Here is a 20822-nt window from a genome sequence, read left to right as displayed (position 1 = left end):
AGGATTTTTGAATTCTGTTGATATTATAGGAATTTGACTTGCATTAGCAGGAACAGAGGCGAATTTTGTGTGGCCTGAAGTTTATACAATTTTTAGTCTTTCTAAGCTTTGTCTGCTTAGAGTAAGTCCTTCTCCGTACGTCACTCCTTTCCTTGCTCAGAAATATATTGTTCCTAGATATCACAACGTGCAAGAAACCAACATGATTTTTAAATCTTGTAAAAGACAGAATGAGTCTGACGGAGATCTGAGTGATGGTTAGATTATTGCAAAGACTACATGCTACCCTGAGGTGCTGGGGAAAACAGCCAATGGATCTAGGCAGAAGCTCATCCATTTAGCAAATAATTGGTTTCTCCAGTGGAGGCAGCTGCTTTGCTGCCCTTCTGGCTGAAATGTACTGGCAAAAGGTCCCTATGGATGCAAAGGAGGACAAAAATATTGGTGATACAGGAAAGATCTAACAAAATAAGAACGTAAAGCCAAGAGAAAAGCAGTTCATAACAACCTGTTTAGGAAACTGGGCCCAGATCTGTGTAGAGAAATGCCGGTTGCCTTGTCTTCCTTCAAATGCCAGTTGCCTTCCTTCCTTTCTAGTCTTCCCAAGCTAGTATTTAAAAGTATTTAACCATGAGCTCTCTTTCAATAACACAGGGTAAGAAGGAAAGCTGCTCTTCATTGATTCAGTCATGGATAATTGTTCAGAAAGTAGGAAGTGCTTCGGTAGAGAAAGAGCACCCCTCATTGATCAGCATGGCAGTTCACTTTGTCAGCATTTATATAAAAGCCATCATCCATAAAAATTTCTCAGAAGAGTTTGTTGTAGAACCAATTAGTAATTTGAACAAATGAGAGTGAATGAATGCCAAAACTCTATAATGTTCATTGTACTGTCTCGTGTATGACTAGGTGATTCTGAGAGTGATAAAAATTATTTTTACTTATCTAGAGCCAGGATATCATGCCAGAAATATTTTTCTTTTTTTGTAAGTATCCGGTTAAAAAAAATTAGTTGTAGATACTTCAGTGTGAGGGAAGGCCTCTTTACTGGGAAGGACAGAAGAATGTTCATAGAATGTGTAGTCTCTGAACAGGAAAACAAAGATATAAATAAACAATAATTAAAAAAAAACATTGCATACCAATACTGTAGTACTGTAGAGGTGTATTCAATAAATTATCTCCTTGATTCTGACTCAGGTGAATTCTTTCACCTCTCGTGCCATTGGCCTCCACCTGATTGTTGCCCCATATTTGGGAGCTCCTGTATGATTGAGAGACATTCCATTTAGACACCACAAAATCTAAGTTTTGTTGCAGGATTTTTTTATCTCAATACCTGGGGTTCGTTGTCTCTCCGCTTTGAAAAATGAAGGGGTGGACACAAAATGAGCAGCAGGCAAAAGTTTATTAGAGTATAAGATCAGAAAGAAAGAATAGTAGGGAAGCTCTCTTTACAGAGAGGGGTCATTCGAAAGTGAATGCCCATCCACAATAGGCAAGGATCCTTGTTTTATAAGGTTCTGGCCCAACCTCTCCCTTCCCCCTTTGTTCCTTCTCAGGTTCTACCCTTATTGGCTGGACAACTCTAGGTCCTGGGTTGTCCATTCCTGATTGGCTTGTTTTCATTATATGAGGGGTGGTCTGTGGCCAAATTGTTCCTTGTGGGTCATACATTTTATGGTGTATTTATTTTTAGTTAGCTCGTGTGTCAAATTCCTGATGGAAACCTGAAGGGGTGTAGGTGGGGTCTGTTATATTATTAAGGGGAACCTTACACCTGAGGGGTTCTGCTCTAGTCAGACACTCCCAACGTTGTTCCAAAACAGGTGTCTTTCCCCACCCAGGGACCTCAGGTCCTAATCTTCCTCCCCCTGCCTATTTTATCCTATTTTTCCCTATCATAGTTTGACTCTCAATAGTGCTTAACCATTGATTCAGACACATCTAAAAATGTCTGGATGACATATGTTGCACACCGACCAAAGATAGATCTCTTGGTATAAAAGGTCTAGGAACCTTTGTGAGCAATTTGTCCTAGGAAAAGAAATGGTTGAAATGTATGTGGTAGTGATTAGAGATGTCACCTAATTCTTCTCTTTCTGGTCACAGGATAATGTAGCATGCATGTGATTTGCTTTCCTAATGAAATGTGAGTGGGAGTAATGTCTCAATTCCTGGTGAAAGACCGTGAAAGTTTGCTACTTGCCAAGTTCCCCACCCAATCTCAGCCATGGTGGAAGCCTCTGTTGAGAGGCCGATTCTGACTGTCAGCTCCCTGGGTGACCGGTGACCAAATCTTCTTTGCTATTTAGCTGGATTCGTCTTGTGAATGAGTATACCCTTAGGGGTTGCCGTATCAGTAATCTCAGTGATCCTTCTGGGACCTTGAGAACTACAGAAGAATCCCGGGTGGTGCATCCCAGGTGGGGCAGGAACAGAACAGGGAATCCCAGTAGAGAAAAGAACATGGATTACACCCCTGTAGGATTTCTAAAAATGTTACAGTGGACTTTAAATAGGGGCTAGACATGTCTTAATTTCAGCAAGTCTGAGTTCCAGGGAAACAAAATTTACTGATAAAGTGACCCAATAATTTACTGTATCTCTTCAGGGGATTGGGTTGTCCAGAAAAGCCTGGTTACTTGTCTCTTAATTTCAATTACTGCCTCAGATATTTCTGTTTTAATGTGAATCCTTATGCTCTTCCTTCTTTTCTTAGCTATGATCATTCCAGAAGCCATAACATCATATATAAGTTTTTGAATCTTTTCTGGTAAAGACAGGGTGTTTGATATATTTTGATCATATTGATAATAACGTGATAATGTAAATTTAAATACTTAATTACAAACCAAAAACTGATAGGAAATAAGAGTAAAAATTGTAAAATTGACTCAACTTCAGCTGGCCCCAAACTTGAGCTTCCCCAAAACAAAAATTCCATACTGTCAACTCAGAATCTCAGAAATTGCCCTCGATCTTTGAGAGCTTCAATATTCTGCACATTTCAGAAGAAACGAGGCAAAATAAAATAATCATGAATTAACACAGCTTCACAGAGCTTTCTATAAACCATTACAAGTATGCAGTCACAAAATATTTTTAATTTATCCTATAATTCCGCTTAAAATTCTCTAAGTGATCTAGTTGAACACAATGTAGTTTAATAATTATATTACAGTTTATTAATACTTTAAATAAAATGTCTCTTCAATTAAATAGTTCCAAGTGTTTGATTCTTCAAATTTTTTAAGATTATTTTTTTCTCATCTCCTACTAAATTAAACTAATTCTCTTAGGAGCTAAAGAAATTTTGGATACACCTTGATATTAATGTAGAAAGTATCTCATTGGAAGAAAATATCCTTTGGCTCTGCCTAAAATCTTGAGTTCTACTCATTGTTTTTTGTTTGTTTGTTTTGTTTTGTTTTCCTTCCTTAAATGATTGTTTTCCTATCTGCATTAATGCAAAGTCCCCCTTAGTAATTTGAAATGGTTTTAGTAATAGGAATTATACAATGCTATGGAAATATATAGTATGGCCACTGAAGCAACCTGTAAATAAAGTTATCAGAAAACGTTAATTGCTATTTCAATGCAAGCCCAAGGTCAGTAATGCTATTCACTATTTCCCTAAGAGATTTGTTGCTATTAGGAAGATCTCGGAATCTGAACCTTCATGTGACAAGTACGAATGGTAAACTTCATGAAGTGTTTCCTGTCTTAAATGAATAAAGCATAATAGAAAACATCCTTTGGTTTCATTATAAATATCTGGGAACAACACCAGGCAGGCCAGCCTGAAAAAGAAGCAGAAATGAACAGCAACAAAGTTAGAGATGCACAACAGAAGCCCTGATCAAATTGTACCTGAAGCTTGAAGTGTCTGTTTATATTGAGGTTTGATGGGTCAATAAGTCCCATTTTCTTGAGTTGAGTCATCTGTTACTTGCCACTGAAAACATAATAACCCATGCATTCAAATATGAATCCCTTAACACTTCCATTAATTTGTAAACTCAATAAACTTTGAGTAATTGCTGATTAAATGACATTTAATTTCTATATCCACAAATTCCATATAAATGCAATGACAGTTTGCCAATCAAAAATACCATCAGTTATACAAATGGTATGTAATGTGTCAGTCATTTTGACATTTTTGCTTAAATGAGTTTTTTAGTAGATTTAATAGATCTAATAATAAAACACAGGAGTATAACATCAAGCTTTTTTTTAAGTTAACTTAATAACTTGACCAAAAACCAACAAAAGGGGTAAAGTTCTGAAGAGGTAGTTACTATAGAAATGCTAATTAAAGTAAATGATGGTTTGAAGTGGTTTATTACATTGCCCAACATATGTATGTTTGACTATGATGCAGAAACTGAGCATTGCCTCACACAGCAGGATGGGAAAGAAATTGGTCCTAATTTTATGTGGAACAAATTGAAATGTTGTGTCAAAAAATACTAAGAAATGTATTCTTTTTTTGGTTCATTGATTTGACTTCTAAAATTTGTCTTATTGAAATAATGGACTAGTGTACAGATATGTTAACATAACAGTTTTTTTAATGTTTTTATTTATTTTTGACACAGAGAGAGACAGAGCATGAGCAGGGGAGGGGCAGAGAGAGAGGGAGACACAGAATCTGAAGATGGCTCCAGGCTCTGAGCTGTCAGCACAGAGCCCTACGTGGGGCTCGAACTCATGGACTGTGAGATGAGCTGAGCTGAAGTAGGATGCTTAACCGACTGAGCCACCCAGGTGCCCCACATAACTGTTTTTTATATGACAGAAAATATATTTAAACATCTCAAAAATTAGGATTTAGCTTTAAAAATACGTAACAATATAGTAATTTATAAAACTGGAGAAGTTCCTTTTATCGTGGCATTGTGTCCCAAAAACTAAAATAGAAAAGAAACTGGAGAAGTGAGTTGAATGCAGCTGGAGAGGGCTTTGTATGCCTGTCTTGGAGCTGAGACTTAACCTAAGGACAATGCTGAGGTGTTGTAAGGAGTAAATCAGAAGACTGACATGATCATATGTGCATTTTTTTTCAACTCACTCTAGCCACAGGCAGAAAAATGAATTGTAGGCTATACGTTTGTCATTGGAGAAAACTGTCAGAGAAAAGAAAAACTCTCCCATTTAAAAATAATATTTTTAACACTACTCAACTATTTAACAATCATTTCTTGAGCACATACTATATGTCAGACATAGTAGGATACTGACATAAACAACCTAAGACCTCCCCTATTAAAATGTGCATTGATTGAAAATTGATCATTTATTTCAAGTGTATCTGTAAGTCTCAAGGCAAAAGGTAATGGGTGTGCAGCAATATTTGGGCAAATTTTGCTCTACTATTTTGTAATATTACAAGCAATGATCTATGCCATATGATGTGCAAATGATAAAGGTTTGGTGCATATGAAAATAATTTTGTTACAATAAAAGTCATCTAAACCTCTCAAAAAAGTAATTTACTATGTTTATAGATATATTAGGAAAATATTATAGAAGATTATTGCAGAAATGGTACATTTAGGTGGATTCTAAAGTGTATCTTTTGGGTCACAGTAGTAATAAGCTGTGTAGATATAAAAATTAGAAATTAAAAATGGAGACGGAGAGGGAGAAAGAAACCTGGAAAGAAAGAAAGAAAAAAAGAAAGAAAGAAAGAAAGAAAGAAAGAAAGAAAGAAAGAGAAGGAGATAAGGAAGGAAGGAAGGAAGGAAGGAAAGAAGGAAGGGGGAGGGAGGGAAGGAAGGAACAAGGAAGGAAGGTAAGTAGGAAGAAGGAAAGCAAAGAATATATTGGTGTCTAACATGAAAGCCACAACTGGTATACGAAATCTGGTTCTTAACAGCAGTAACACTGAATTCTTCTTATTTCCACTGAAAAGCAATCTTCGACTCTGTGTGGGACAATTATCGCTCAGTTACTTTCCAGTCGGTAACAAGAAAGAAGCACCAGAGACAAGTGTTAGTAGGAATGGTCCTATCCAGTTTTGGGGGACATGTGGCCAGTTATTACATGGCTCCTATACCTTTGGAAGCAGATTTCTCAGTTGATGGGTGACATAATTCCTTAAAATCCTAAGCGTTTCTGTCCTTCTTGCTTTTGCTATTCAACTTATTTAATCACGCCCACATGAGGACTTACTTTGTAGAAGCCATCTAAATGGGACACATCAAGGAAATTCCTGCAAAATGATGACTTTTTTATACACAGGGTTAAATACACCTTGACTTGTATGGATGCGTATGGATGATTTTCGCACTGAAAACACGAAAGACGCCAGACTGCCCACACTGACACTTGCTCAGGTTAGGCTGAAATATCTGAAGATTAATAACTTGGAGATATTTTCGAGGAAGGCCTTGGGCCTTAAAAGTGGACTTCCCCTCTATGCCTTTTCTTACACTTGGCTTGTTCAGTTTTCTGAGAATTAGCTATTGTTAGGGAGTAGATGTCTTTTGGAATATCTGGGCCAGCTGCAGCTTATCCAGGGTCCAGGTCTTAGTCCAATAAATACACAGGACATTGAATCCAACCAAAAATTCCCATTACTTACCAAAGTGGATTAAGACTGAGGTTAATGCAAAGCTGGCCATTAAAAGGGCATGCAAAAACTTCAGACCTTAGGGGTAAGTTGTGCAGTATTTAGCACAGCGGTTAACTTGGAAACGTAATTGCCGGGTATGATGGTTCCAAATCAGTGCAGCTTTTACTGATATTAAGATCCACCCTTCGGGATATATAACATGTCCCAAGAGTTCAAACTCGGACCATAAGAACATTAACTCTCCTGTATTTTTATAGAGGTTATAGGGCCAGGAAGTTGCCAAGATGGTTCAGAACAGGGAATATATGACTCTATCTCCCAGATTTAAAACCACAGCCTGGGGGCGCCTGGGTGGCGCAGTCGGTTGAGCGTCCGACTTCAGCCAGGTCACGATCTCGCGGTCCGTGAGTTCGAGCCCCGCGTCAGGCTCTGGGCTGATGGCTCGGAGCCTGGAGCCTGTTTCCGATTCTGTGTCTCCCTCTCTCTCTGCCCCTTCCCCGTTCATGCTCTGTCTCTCTCTGTCCCAAAAATAAAAATAAATGTTGAAAGAAAAAAAAAAAATTAAAACCACAGCCTGGTATCTAGGAGATTACTGGAGAGGGACTTCATGAAGCTGAAGCATTTAACCCAATAGCTGAATTCTTGGGCCTTGTCTGAGAGCACTTCCCTGAAGCATTTGCAAATATAAAATTTTGGATAATAGTAAAAGCTGACTAATAAACTTCAACTTATTTCAAAATTTACTAGCCTAGACCATATCTTTTGAGATACTGATCATTTAAATGAAGCTAAACCTTGAACAAAGAAATAAAAGATAAGCCAAGATTTATATCAAATTTTGGAAATCAGACAGATGATAGATAGATCTTCTAAACAGAAGACATACTGCCCAGTAGTTTTCTCTTTTCAAGACCTTTTCTTTGCTTTCATGACCTGATTTTATCCCCTGGTGTCCCTTCTCATTGCTGAGACTCTCTTTCTGTAAGTACACTTCACTTACAAATTTTTATTTATAATCTCAGAATAGTTCTGGTGCTGAGGATATATACATTAAAAAAAACACACACAAGATCTCTGACATTATCCTGCTAATGTTATATGGAGAGACAGCCAGCAAAGAATAAATAAGTAAACACATAAATAAAATTAATTTGGTAAGTGAAGACGATTTAAAAAGTAAAGCAAGGCAATTGGCCGGAGTGAGTCTGGGAGAGAACAGGGAGACAACATCTGACATTATCATGTAGGGGTAACATGATCGTCTCTTCCTTCTGTTCATTTTCATTTCATCCTTTGTGCTTAGTTGGTCTTCGCTGTACTTAGTATTTTGTTTTTATATTTTATGTCATCAAGGTCTGTGGGTGACTTAATCAGTTAAGTGTCCCTCTCGATCTTGGCTCAGGTCATGATCTTGGGGTCGTGGGATTGAGTCCTGTGTTCGCTCCATGCTCGGCACAGAGCTTGCTTGAGAGTCTCTCTCTCCTCCCTCTGCCCCTCTCCCACTACACTCTCTCTCTCTATCTCATGCACTCTCTCTCTCTCAAAAAAAAAAAAAACAATTATATTTTATGTATTCAAGAAAGTGTTATCAATGAATATATGAGATCAGATCACTAAATGCAAGTTTTCATTTTCTCTCTTATTTTTGTAACGTTCCTGAGCAGACCTGGAAATCAAAAGCAGGGTAAGCTTTACAATATATATTATATTCACTGGTTGAAAGAAAATACTATTAAATGTTTGGGCTTTCCACCCCCCCCCCCCACATAGCCCAAATAAAGGAGTAAGTGATGAAAGAGCAATTTAAGACAAAAGGAGATATTACAAACTGTACTAAGACAGAGAAAATGTTCCTTAAATGAGCTTAGCATTTGGGAACAGTATTGAGTTGATGCTTTTACTATCTAAAGCTGTACATCAATATCTGCTGGAGGGTGTAGATGTTCTACTCGAGAAGAAATTAGCACAAACATCCAAAAACATGTGACCGCAGCACAGAAATGTAGAAACATAAAAGAGCATTTACGTTTCTGCAAAAACAATTTCTGCATGTTAAACAGGCATAACATTTCTAATCCACTAAAACCTAAGAGTTGTTTTGTTTGTTCGTTGTATCTGGTGTGCGGCGACATACTGATTGGGGGTCCACACGGGTCCCCTACAAGGACAATAGCAAGGCCCCTCACGCACCCCAACTCTCCACACCGGGGTTCTCTCCTTTCGTGCAAACAATAGCTTATAGCACTAACCCGCACAGCAGCCTGGCCCATCGTAGGGACCGTTTGCTGTGGAGCTCCGACTCTGGGGTCGAGAGCCTGTGTTCAGTCAGTGATCACAGCTCTAACACTTGACTCTTGTGTGACTTTGAGAAAATTGCTTAAACATATGTCTGGTTTTCTTGACAGTCCCAGACAGTAAATAGTGGCAGTACCTCATATCGTGGGGTTGTGAGAATTAAGTTAGTCAATGCATTAAAGGCCTTGGAACAAGGTTTGACACGCACACATACAAAAACCTTTCTGTAGAAATATACCATCATCATCATCATCACCACCACCACCATCATCATCATCATCTATTTAGCTTCCATCAGTCTTTCTCTACGTTATTTTCTCAATTTAGTCAGAACTCAGGGGGAGGAAAACAGACCATTATCACATATCACTATTTGCAGAATGGACCAGGAAAGTTGAAAAATAAGACTGGAACTAAAACTTAGGGCTCAACAACGCAACTAGAAGATTTAGTAAGGCCTGGGAACAGAAGGTCAGAGATTCTGACCTTGGCAGTGGGAAAAGATACTATGGCATAGAATTCCGCTGTACGTGGAAAAATTCACACAGGCTAAATTTTCAGCAGTAGCGCCGGATGACCCGAGTGGACTTGATCTGTGAGAGCCAGCCAACGAGTCAACTGGCCACCAGGGGTGCCTGGGAGACGCCAGAGGCTCACGGAAGCGCCTGCCGGGCTGCCCTGGTTTTCTTTCCTAGGAGATGTCATACCTCTGGTTTTCCCCAGGCTTCATGAATAAAAATCAGTGGGTTAGAGAAGAAAAAGCAAGGGGTTGCAAGAGGAGAGCACTTCCTTTCCCAGCCTGATGCTGTACCCCGCCCCGGCTTCCTGAAACCCGAAGTTGTTGACTTCCCTTAAGGGAATCCAAACTTACAAACACAAAAGTATGTACAGAAGTGAATATTTGGTTTGAATGTGGAAAGACATTACAACAAATTTAAAATTTTAAAAGGCTGGCAGGTAATGTTAACCATCACAAAAAATCCAAAAACATAAAAAATGTTTTTTGTTAAATAATGGCCTGCTGTCGCTGTAATGATCCCTCTCCCTTTTCTTGCCGTATTGGTTGATTGCCTCTTTATACGGAAAAAAAAGCCTAATATTATTTTTATAGACTTAATAAAATGATAGCTTTGCTATTCTTCTAGCGTATTTATTTATAAATAAAAATGTGCTCTTATCTTACTAGTTTTGGAATATCAGTTGCACATTTACAACTTGTAGAATGATGTCATATATGTTTAAAGTTATTTTTTCTTTAAAAAATTTTTTCTTAATGTTTTTTTTTTTATTTATTTTTGAGAGATAGAGACAGTGCGAGTAGAGGGTTGACAGAGAGGGAGACACAGAATCCCAGGCAGGCTCCAGGCTCCCAGCTGTCAGCACAGAGCCCGAAGCAGGGCTGGAACTCACAAACCACGAGATCATGACCTGAGCTGAAGTCAGATGCATACCCGACTGAGCCACCCAGGCACCCCTGCAGCTATTTTCAGTATGAGACAATCTCTGACATGTTTTCTCATCAATGTGCTGTAAGATTTAAAAGGGTTTTCTTGGGGCTCCTGGGTGGCTCATTTGGTTAAGCGTCTGACTTCGGCTCAGGTAAGTCCGAGTCCTGCAAGGGGTGCTTGGGATTCTCTCTCTGTGCCCCTCCCTGACTTGCGTGGAGACTTGTGTGCTCTCTCTCTCAAATAAATAAATAAACTGAAAAAAAATAATAATCATAAAAGGATTTTCTTCAGGTTGAATTCCGGCTCTCTGTATTTCAAACTTTGTTTCCTCATAGGTCTGGCTTTGGGTGCCATGGGCTATGATATGGTCTCTGACCCTGCATTAAAATATCAGAATGCGGGGCACCTGGGTGGCGCAGTCAGTTAAGCGTCCGACTTCAGCCAGGTCACGATCTCGCGGTCCGTGAGTTCGAGCCCCGCGTCGGGCTCTGGGCTGATGGCTCAGAGCCTGGAGCCTGTTTCCGATTCTGTGTCTCCCTCTCTCTCTCTGCCCCTCCCCCGTTCATGCTCTGTCTCTCTCTGTCCCAAAAATAAATAAACGTTGAAAAAAAAATTTTTTTTAAATATCAGAATGCTATCGGAATCACCATGGTTACATTCCTCCTTCTGTACGTCCAGCAACAACATAATTGGGCATGAAGTGAGCCACGTACTTCATTCCAATAAAACCAAGCTTGATATTATCATCTCCAGCTCAGTTCCTCATCTGACAACTGGTTCGGATCCAAAACCAAATTCATATTAAGCCAACACTACCTAGCCCACGAGTGTGTGTGATGGAGGGAAGGCAGCGTGGAAGGACACATTTGTCTGTGTCAAGGCAGTTTAAACACTTTGTCTTTGCATTTTTTACAAAACGTTAGACTCCATTTCTACAGCCTACATTGCCTTTTAGGGTAAATGTGGGAAAAATAAATCGGGTGTGCTGATCTGAATTCCCTTTCTCCTTATGAGGAGAGAGCCTAACTGTCCAGAACCAGAGTTCCCTTCTGTTTTTAACATACCGATAGTCCCATCACCATCTCTACACTCACCCCCCATGCCCACCCACACCTTGTCACACACACAAGGAGGGAGACCCAGTCTATCCTGAACAGGACTAGGTGTTAGGGCTGCTAACTCTGGAGCTGAGATTCCATATTTACACGGATTTCACAGTCAACATCTTAGATACGCATTTAATATTAAAAATAAGTTGATAGCTGGGCCTCCAATTAACCTGATATTTTAAATTTCTCAGTATGAATAAAAATTGAGAGAGAGAGAGAGAGAGAGAAAATATATCTTAGCAGTCTCTCCATGTGCAATCATATGTTCCCCATTTAAATTAGCATAGTGAAGAATTTTTGGAAGTTACTCCTTGGACTGTCGGACAGCTCTGTAAAATTGTCCGATTTCTCACATCTCTTATTAAAGTCTTCATTTACTCTTTAATTGTGCTTACTTGCTCTTTTTTAAAAAAATTTTTTTTAACGTTTATTTATTCTCATAAATAAGAGAGACAGAGCATGAACGGGGGAGGGTCAGAGAAAGAGAGGGAGACATAGAATCTGAAACGGGCTCCAGGCTCTGAGCTGTCAGCACAGAGCCCGACGGGGGGCTCAAACTCACGGAGTGTGAGATCAGGACCTGAGCCAAAGTCAGACGCTCAACTGACTGAGCCACCCAGGCGCCCCATGTGCTTGCTTACTCTTTAATTGTGAAAAGGCTTTCCCCTGATTGCTTTAAAATGACGTTCTGGGAAAATTCAGGTCTGGACCAACACGACAAATCTGTTGTGTGGACATCATTTGTTCTGTACCCATCGCTTATGAGGTAATTTGCATTTGAAAAAAAAGGCACACTGTGTAGCACAGGACAGACTTTTAGGAGAGAGATGATTCTATACATGGAGAAACAGAATTTTGGCTTTTCAAACTGTATGACAGCCAGCCCCATCACAGACACCTGAGTGAGTCCTTTGAAGAAAACTTTAAATAAGTAAAAATGGAATCGATTTTGACTAAAGTCCCTGTGCATTTTCCAAGACAAACAGGTAGGCTTTACTGCCTGCTCACCACAGTATGAAGGAAAGATGAGTGACTTTTTTGCTTTTTTATGTATCACATTTAGATAGAAAACAACAAGAATTTGGACACAGGAAAATGCAAACAGGAGACAGTGGTATTTAACAGGGATGATACAGCTACTCGGGAGAATGTGGTTCAGGTGCAATAAGGACTGTGGTGGACAGTTTGAAGCTTCTAGAAAGAGATACCATACTCACATTTGGGGTCAGGAGAGAGGCAGGCACTGTTCATAAATGGAGTCAGTGGACAAGAAGTTCTTATGTACAGGAGCCATTTGGGTATTCCAGTAACAATAGGGTGTGAGAATTCACAATTGGAGACTAGAGTCAGCAAAAATACAGACTATTATAGTTTATTGTATAATAGACAATTATAGATGTTGCTGATTCATGATAACTGGTCCTTTCTATTTTAGAGGAAGAAACCTTCAAAATAACCTTTCTACCTGAAGCCAGAGTTTAAGTTTTTCTACTAAATGCTCTGTCTCCTGAAGAATATTCTCTCAGTCTGGATACTATGTCTATTAAAGTGTTCAAAAAATTCGAGGAAAATTTAGGTAATGGTAGGAAATGATGGACAACCTGAGAACTATGACCCTGCTATGAGCAGGAGGTCAAGGCTTGACTTCTTCCATAAACTTTAAGCTCCTTATAGCCCCAAAGCAAAACATTTGTCCACAACACAATGGTAGCTTACGACATAATTGTTGATTGGTGATTAAATATAGGTCATAAAGTTATTTCTAAATTTACCCTTCAATTTCTTCTTATTCATAATATATACATAGAATACTTAATTTAAACTATGAAAGAATGTTTAAATTGGAATATAATTATGTGTCATTTTAGTTAACTGAAGAGACCCTTTTGAATGACTCACATACTCATGAACGAAATATTCAAAAATAGGTTCTAACTTTAGATAACTTGTGAACTAGACGTACTTTTTCTTTTCAGATCCCAGTGACTTTTTTTTTTTTTTTACCATCAAGGAAATATTTTCCACATGATACACCTCATGCTTGTCCTTTTTGACATTCTTTTTGGTACTGATAAAATGATTGAAATATATCCATTACTATTTTTTAAAGTAGTAATTATGGGTTTATAATGGCTTAAGATATCAATTTACCTACAGAAGATCGTTTCAACTTATTAAGAAAAAACATGAAAGACAGAAAAAAGCCTTAAGTGATAAAATAACGAAGTCAGAAGTGTATGCTAACTGCACTAAGCACATAGCCTGACATGCCCTCAACAGGTGATGGTGTCTTCCACTTGCTCATTACTACATTCTGGAAATATTTGAATTGCCGATATCTTACAGGTCTAATAGTGTCCTGTAGCCACTCAACGGGATCTCACACACATATTTCACAATAACTGAACACTAAATAATCTGACAACGGCTGATAATCATTAGCGCTCCCTGGCCTCCCCTGGGTCATCTATGGAATCTTTACAAAATAGTTCTAAATGGAGTTTTTCCCCCCAATGTTTATTTATTTTTGAGAGACAGAGAGAGATAGAGCACGAGCAGGGGAGGTGAAATCATGACCTGAGCCAAAATCAGACGCTTAACCGACTGAGCCACCCAGGCACCCCGTTGCAAAATAGTTCTATAACACTGGCAAGTTCTCTTAGGTGGGTTAGGGATTTGTAGAAAAGTTTTCATGTCTAGCTTAATAAAAATATGTTGCTATCTTTTCCTTTAATTTGAAATGTTCTCTAGAGAGGCAGATTGAAGATTTCCAGCATCTGGGATCAGAATGTAAAGAAACAGTCACCAACTGTTGGCCTGGCCTTTTGTTCCTCATCTTGATGAGTCATTGGAGTGCACCAGTCGGTTAAGTTATTTTTCCTTAAGATTCGACAATTCTTAAATTCCTTCAAATGAAGAACTATGGCAACTCAAAAATTAACAAAATGATGCTTCTTGCTTCACCTGAAACATGACCTACCAAGTATGGAGGTAAATAACAGATTAATAAAATGAAACCTTCACAATACCCTTAGATCCAGCTTTCAACACACACTTTCAGTTGTGTTCTGGAAAAAGATTGTTTAAGGGTATAGTGTATAATATGGTAACTCAAATGTCAAAATCTATTTCTACAAGTGGTCAGTAATAATGACTGTAATTATGAACCAGTGTTTTATTTATAAAACGTTGTTTTCCTTCCCATCTAGAGTTTCGAAGTGTTTCACTAGATGATATATGGATGATGATGTTGAGCTGTGTGCTGTGTCTATGTTGGCAAGAATTCGAAATGGTTGTGTGTGCAAATGGCAATGAACCCCAGAGACAGGGAATGTGCCCACCTTCCTCAGTGTATTTGTACATCCATCAGTTTCTTTCCTACATCAAATTACTTTCCCTTTGCTGTTTTCCTCTAAAAAGCTGTATGATAGATCTAAAAGCTCTAAAATATCTGTGTACAAGATATACCTGTAATTTTAAATGTTTCTCTGGAGAGGTTAGGAGTATACTCACACAAATATTCTATTTACTATTTATTTCTATTGCTGTTATGCTCTTGTTTATAATCTTTGTAATTTTAATCATCATTATAGTTTGAAAATATTTTCTTAATGTGCATATTATTTAAATTGGCATCGATGGGTTATTCATAGACCTAAGAAGGACCCCAAAATATATATTCTAGCTGATTGTTAATAGTTATGATCCTTTTACTAAAACTATCTGTGGCAACATTAGTCACGAGGCCTAGAATGCAATTATTTCTTTAAAAAATATTTTCTTGGCCAAAAATTGCAATAATGGTAAAATGACCAAGATCATACATTATTTTTCAAATAGATCTTAAATGTCATTTGATCTCTGAAGTAAGCAAAAGGAGAGAAACCTACCAAGTGGTACAGTCTGTGGGCTGTGTTGATAAATCCAACAGAAAGAGTCTTGGGAAAAAAAGACGACCTTTATTCACTGCCTGATTTTGGCCAGATCTTTTCGTGCCCGTTCATATAATTAAACCATCTTAAAAGTGGTGTTTCTTATCATAAATATTTTATAAAAATGACAGAGAAAATATTAGTAGTTAGAATAGCTGGAAATTTCTCTGACCATCTGTGTTATATATTGTATGTGTGACTCATCCCATACCCAGCTTATATTTTCATAATTGGCTCTTTAATCTAAATACCAAATGATCAACCATGGATGCCAGCTTGACTGGGATGAGAATTACAAGCATATGTACAGTACCTCGGGTTATTATTGTCAGAACACTACAAAATATGTTTGTGACTCTTGTATATAATTACACCCTGGACTCATTATAGCTAGTAATAACGCAGTCTTTTATTCAAGTCAGGATTACTCTGGACCCAGTGTAAATGTTGCTCAGCTATATTAAGTCATTCAGAACATAGATGACACTGCTGAAGGTTGTTTGGGAACAATCACAACTAAATTGGCAGATTCAATAGCACAGGAGAGCTGAATCCAAATGCTGGGTTGAGAAAGGAAAATGCACAAAGTGGCTTTACCTGGTCAGTGACAAGACTCATCACAGTGTATTCCCAGTTTTCTTTCTACAGATAGAGACAGTTCCTGTGCAGCTGATGTCTAATGTGTTGATGTTATTTATCACAATAATATGATGTAGCAAACATTTGGTTTTAACAGTGATCTGGAAAGAATAACGAGCAACAACTCACACCATCTAGGTTTTGAATGAGTTTACTATAGCTGTGTTTGGTAGGATAGGATGCAATACTGAAATTCTTTTTTCTATTATTTTAATCATCTACAGTTGGCAATTTCAAAGTAATAGAGAATGCTAAATTACTGACTCTCCTGATGAATTAGAATGTCCTACAACCCAATCTCCATTACGATCTAAAATTTGTTCTTGCTCTGCTTTAACTCACCTCTTCTCATGACTGGCTTATCTGTTCAAACAACACCTCCTCCAGGCCCCAAGTACACCATATTGTTTATACTTCTTATGCCATTTATCTATCTATCTATCTATCTATCATCTATCCATCATTTATCTATCATCTATTTTTATCTATCTGTCATCACCTATGACATTTATCTATTTATTTAAATACTAATTTGTTCAGTCTTTCCACAATATAATGTATGGTTCCTTACATAAAGGCAGGGATCCTTTTGTCTTGATTACAATTATATTCCCAAGTCCTAGCATGGGACTAGACATATTGAGTACTCAAAAAATATATTGTTAAATGAATAAATGCTTGAATAGAATACAAACCATTTGAAGAAAACTGTTTGATCCTAAAGAGTTGGATTGATCTTATTGTTGTTATGGTGATAGATAGTGTATTAATAATACCTATTAACTTAGCTCGAAGTAAGTCCTATATCATTGGATTTACAGATTGAAAATTTGTTTGGGCATTTTACAAAACTGAATATTATTGCTGTATTCAAGATTAACTTATTGCTTTGAACCAGACAGGGACATTTAGAAAAATTGTCCTGATTTACCTTTAATTTTACCCTCATAATTGAAGGAAGGTTTCCTGGCTTCTTTTTCTTACCTAAAAAAAAATGAGGGTGGGGTAAATATGATACTAGTTCAGCTTCCTTATCAACTTCCTCATAATACTTAATTTTATCCTAAAGTCTGTAATACTGATTTATCCTAATCTTCATATCCAGAACCCCAGGAGATAATCCATTCGATGGATCACCTTTGATTGTTCTTGGATCTGATTGTTAGATAAATGATGATGACATTAATGTTTTAAATAAAATATTCTTGGGGCGCCTGGGTGGCGCAGTCGGTTAAGCGTCCGACTTCAGCCAGGTCACGATCTCGCGGTCCGTGAGTTCGAGCCCCGCGTCAGGCTCTGGGCTGATGGCTCAGAGCCTGGAGCCTGTTTCCGATTCTGTGTCTCCCTCTCTCTCTGCCCCTCCCTCGTTCATGCTCTGTCTCTCTCTGTCCCAAAAATAAATAAAAAACGTGAGAAAAGAAATTAAAAAAATAAATAAATAAAATATTCTTCTTTAAAACATCAGGTATCTCTTAACATTTTTATAGGTCATCTCTCATAGTATGATTACAATTGTTTTAGTTATTCTCAAAAATCCTACTTTATAAAACAAACAAATTACACAATCTCAGACAAATAGAGTTGAAAGAGATCCTAGCCACCTGGACTGCTTTTCAGATGAGAAAATGAGAAATGCTTTTCAGTGTTATTTAATAAATTACTCCAAGGCACAGAGATGGCTGGTGGGGAACTCAGGGTGAATATTCCAGGGCATTATGTTCTTTCCATTAAAATAGTATGCTGGTTTTAAATTATTACTTTAAGAAATACATCTTCTGTAGAGTATTATCTATTCTATTAAGAGACAGAGAAGTGCACAAACAGGGTAAAATATTATAGCATTTCTGCAAAAGTATCTTCCTCCTTTGAGTTTTATGACTTTGTATATGATACTTGGATTACCTGCCCCATCATGTGCATTCAGACGTCTTTATTAATCCTGGAAAACCCTGTTCAATCAGGACCATTGTGGTGGGAGGTTCATTGAACATCCTTCCTCCATCCAACAAGAGTTACAACCCTTTAGAACGAATTTGTGTATACCTCCCACATACTACAACTGCAGGGAGTATTACTTGTAATTTAGTATACACAATGGTCCAAACATTTTCAAATATATTAATTGATATTTATGCAGCAGAAGCAGTAACTGGTACCATATTATATCTCCACTTAGTGCCCAGAAAAATTGCAGAAAATTACAAAAAGTTTCATAAGAGGAATGCATGGTTTGTGGGAGAGATCTAGTCCTGTCTCCCTCTAATCATAAATGTATTCAGCTTGAATAGAAACTTAGTTGAGTTCCATGAGTCCGCTGTTTAATATTTTGTAATAAAACATTATACGGCCATTTTAAGTCACAGAACAGAGCCTGAATTCAGTAATTTTAGTGCTTAATAATGATACAAACTCCAAAGCCATTTTAAACTTAAGGCTTTACCTATTCTCTCAGCTGCACCTGCCTTCAAAACGTCAGCTTTTAAAAATTGAGGTGTGGTCAGCATGTTATCTTCTCTTTCTGAGCTTCAATTTTCCCCTCTGTATCTTGACAGTCCCCAAATTTCCAGGGATTGGAGCGAGTGGGTTGGAGAAGAGGGAGGGTTTTTCTCGAAAAGCCCTGACTTGGGAAGATGGCACTGATTTGCTGCATACCTTGGAAATAAAAGTTCAAAGTTGAATCTTCCTCTAGTGGTCATGTTTGCGGGTGGCTTGGAGTCTACTAAGTTGCTGGGAAACTCTCCTCTGGATATACTTCCATCAACAACTGCAGAGAAATCCTCCTGGGGGACACAGAGACACAGAGACCCAGAGAGGCAGTGATAAACGTGTCTCAACCGAGGGAAAAAGGAATGGGGGGATTTTATTCATATGCCATTTTTGGTTGAAACTTGCTCTTAGGAGAACGTGTAGAAAGACCTAGAGCAAGTTCCTGTGATCAGAAGTATGTCTTCATCCAACACATAATAGCTGTTCCCACTAAACAATCTTTAGCTCATGAAAGGTATGGGTGTGGTCCCCAGAGCCTCATCTGCTGCGCACACCCTGTTCCATGAAAGTTACTATGGGGAGAAGGGACATTGGGTTCTCTGAGTTCCCTTTCTATCAATGACAGATGCCCAAGTTATTAGAGAAAACTGATAACAGAAAATATATATAAATATGTTACCATAGGACCAAGTATGTCCTTATGTATGCTTCTAGCACATTTTTCTCAAATACGGTATTTTTATATTACAGTGAGAAAATTGTTTTAATGATGTTAAGCTAAAGTGTAGAGATGTAATCTTTCTGAGTTCCCTGGCTTCATATTATTCATTTAGTAGTTTCTCAAACATGGATAGCTGAAGGTTTATTAATTTTGTTGGCAACATCAGTAGTCAGGGGGAACTTAAAAGCAGACAAATGTGAATTGTCATAAAATTTGCTGGTCATGGATTATTAACCTTGAAAATAATTAACTAGATTTTTAAAATAATTTTTTGTTTATAATTTGAAAATAAGATAAATAATAATACAAATAATAAGATTTTTGTTTATAATTTGAAAAAAAAAGTTAGGTCTTGTCTCGGTTCTGAAGTTTGTGTCAATGTCATATAAAATTCGTCTCAAATGTTACCTACTTAAGAAAGCTATTTCTTACTATGGACCCGAATAGGATTAACATCTCACCACCTTGCACTAATTCTGCACCCTCTCCATACTTCAAGACTATCATTATATGTTTTTATGATTTATTATTTAAATCCAGTTTCCTCTGTAAAAGCCGTGACTGCATATTGACTCCGTATTTCCAATGTCTATCTCAGATGTTGAGACATGTTTTGCTTAAGCAGATTACAATTCAAAGACAACCAATAAGAAACTAAAATAGACACACACGAGTATATATAGAAAATAGATTACCCTGGTACCAAAGAAAAGTAAACAATGTCCACAGATATTATATAAATATAAAAGGTCAGTTTTTTAATTTTATTTTGGGTCCCAGTCATGCGAGCAATTATTAAAAATGTGGCTGTGTAGTTCTAGAACAATAGTAATGCCAGTCCTTTCACTTTTAAAGGCCAAATAATAAAGAACAAGTGGAAAAATAGAAATCACCTTTGGAAAAAAGAAACACACACATGACAAGCTACGGTTTTTCAATAAGGAGCTGTTTTGTTCCTTAGATGAACCTAAGACAAAAAAGACTTGCATTCTTATAGCTATATCTGGTTAATGGAACATCTCACTAGATAAAATGTTTTTGACAGTCAATGTAAGACTCTGTTTATAAATCAATACTTTTCCTTAATTTTGTAATTTCCCATTTTATTCTCTGTAGATAAATAAATATTTGACTTCTCAGCATCAAATATTTTCTCTTTTGAATGCTCTTTGCTATCAAAGTTCATTACGTAGTTACCAAATAATTTTGTCACCTGAGCATTCTCCTTTGAGTAGTTTCAAGTGGGAAAATATTGCATAGATTCCAGCATTTATTTTATATAAAAATTGCAAATCACAACATAATGCATCTGGCCAGAAAGCATCCCTAAGGAAATAAAGGAAAATAGCAATTGTTTCAAAAGAATCCTCAAGGCTTGACCAGATGCCATTTGAGAGATGAAGAGGTCCATATATTTGACCAAATAGTAAGTAAAGTTTGCAACTCTTTGGCACATTATCCTTTATGTATATTTATTTAAATAAAGCTAATATTTATGCTCATATGAAAAAAGTGATGCTCCATATCAGCAATATTTGGGAATAGCTGAGTTGATCCAAAAATCAAAGCCTGCTGTCTGTAATTGAGGAAACAAATACTTAAAAGTCT

This window comes from Lynx rufus, unplaced genomic scaffold (assembly GCF_022079265.1).
Source record: "Lynx rufus isolate CCGP_SWC_20201006 ecotype Redwood Valley unplaced genomic scaffold, mLynRuf1.p SCAF_20, whole genome shotgun sequence".
Taxonomy (NCBI): Eukaryota; Metazoa; Chordata; class Mammalia; order Carnivora; family Felidae; genus Lynx; species Lynx rufus.
This window is presented reverse-complemented; position numbering follows the sequence as displayed.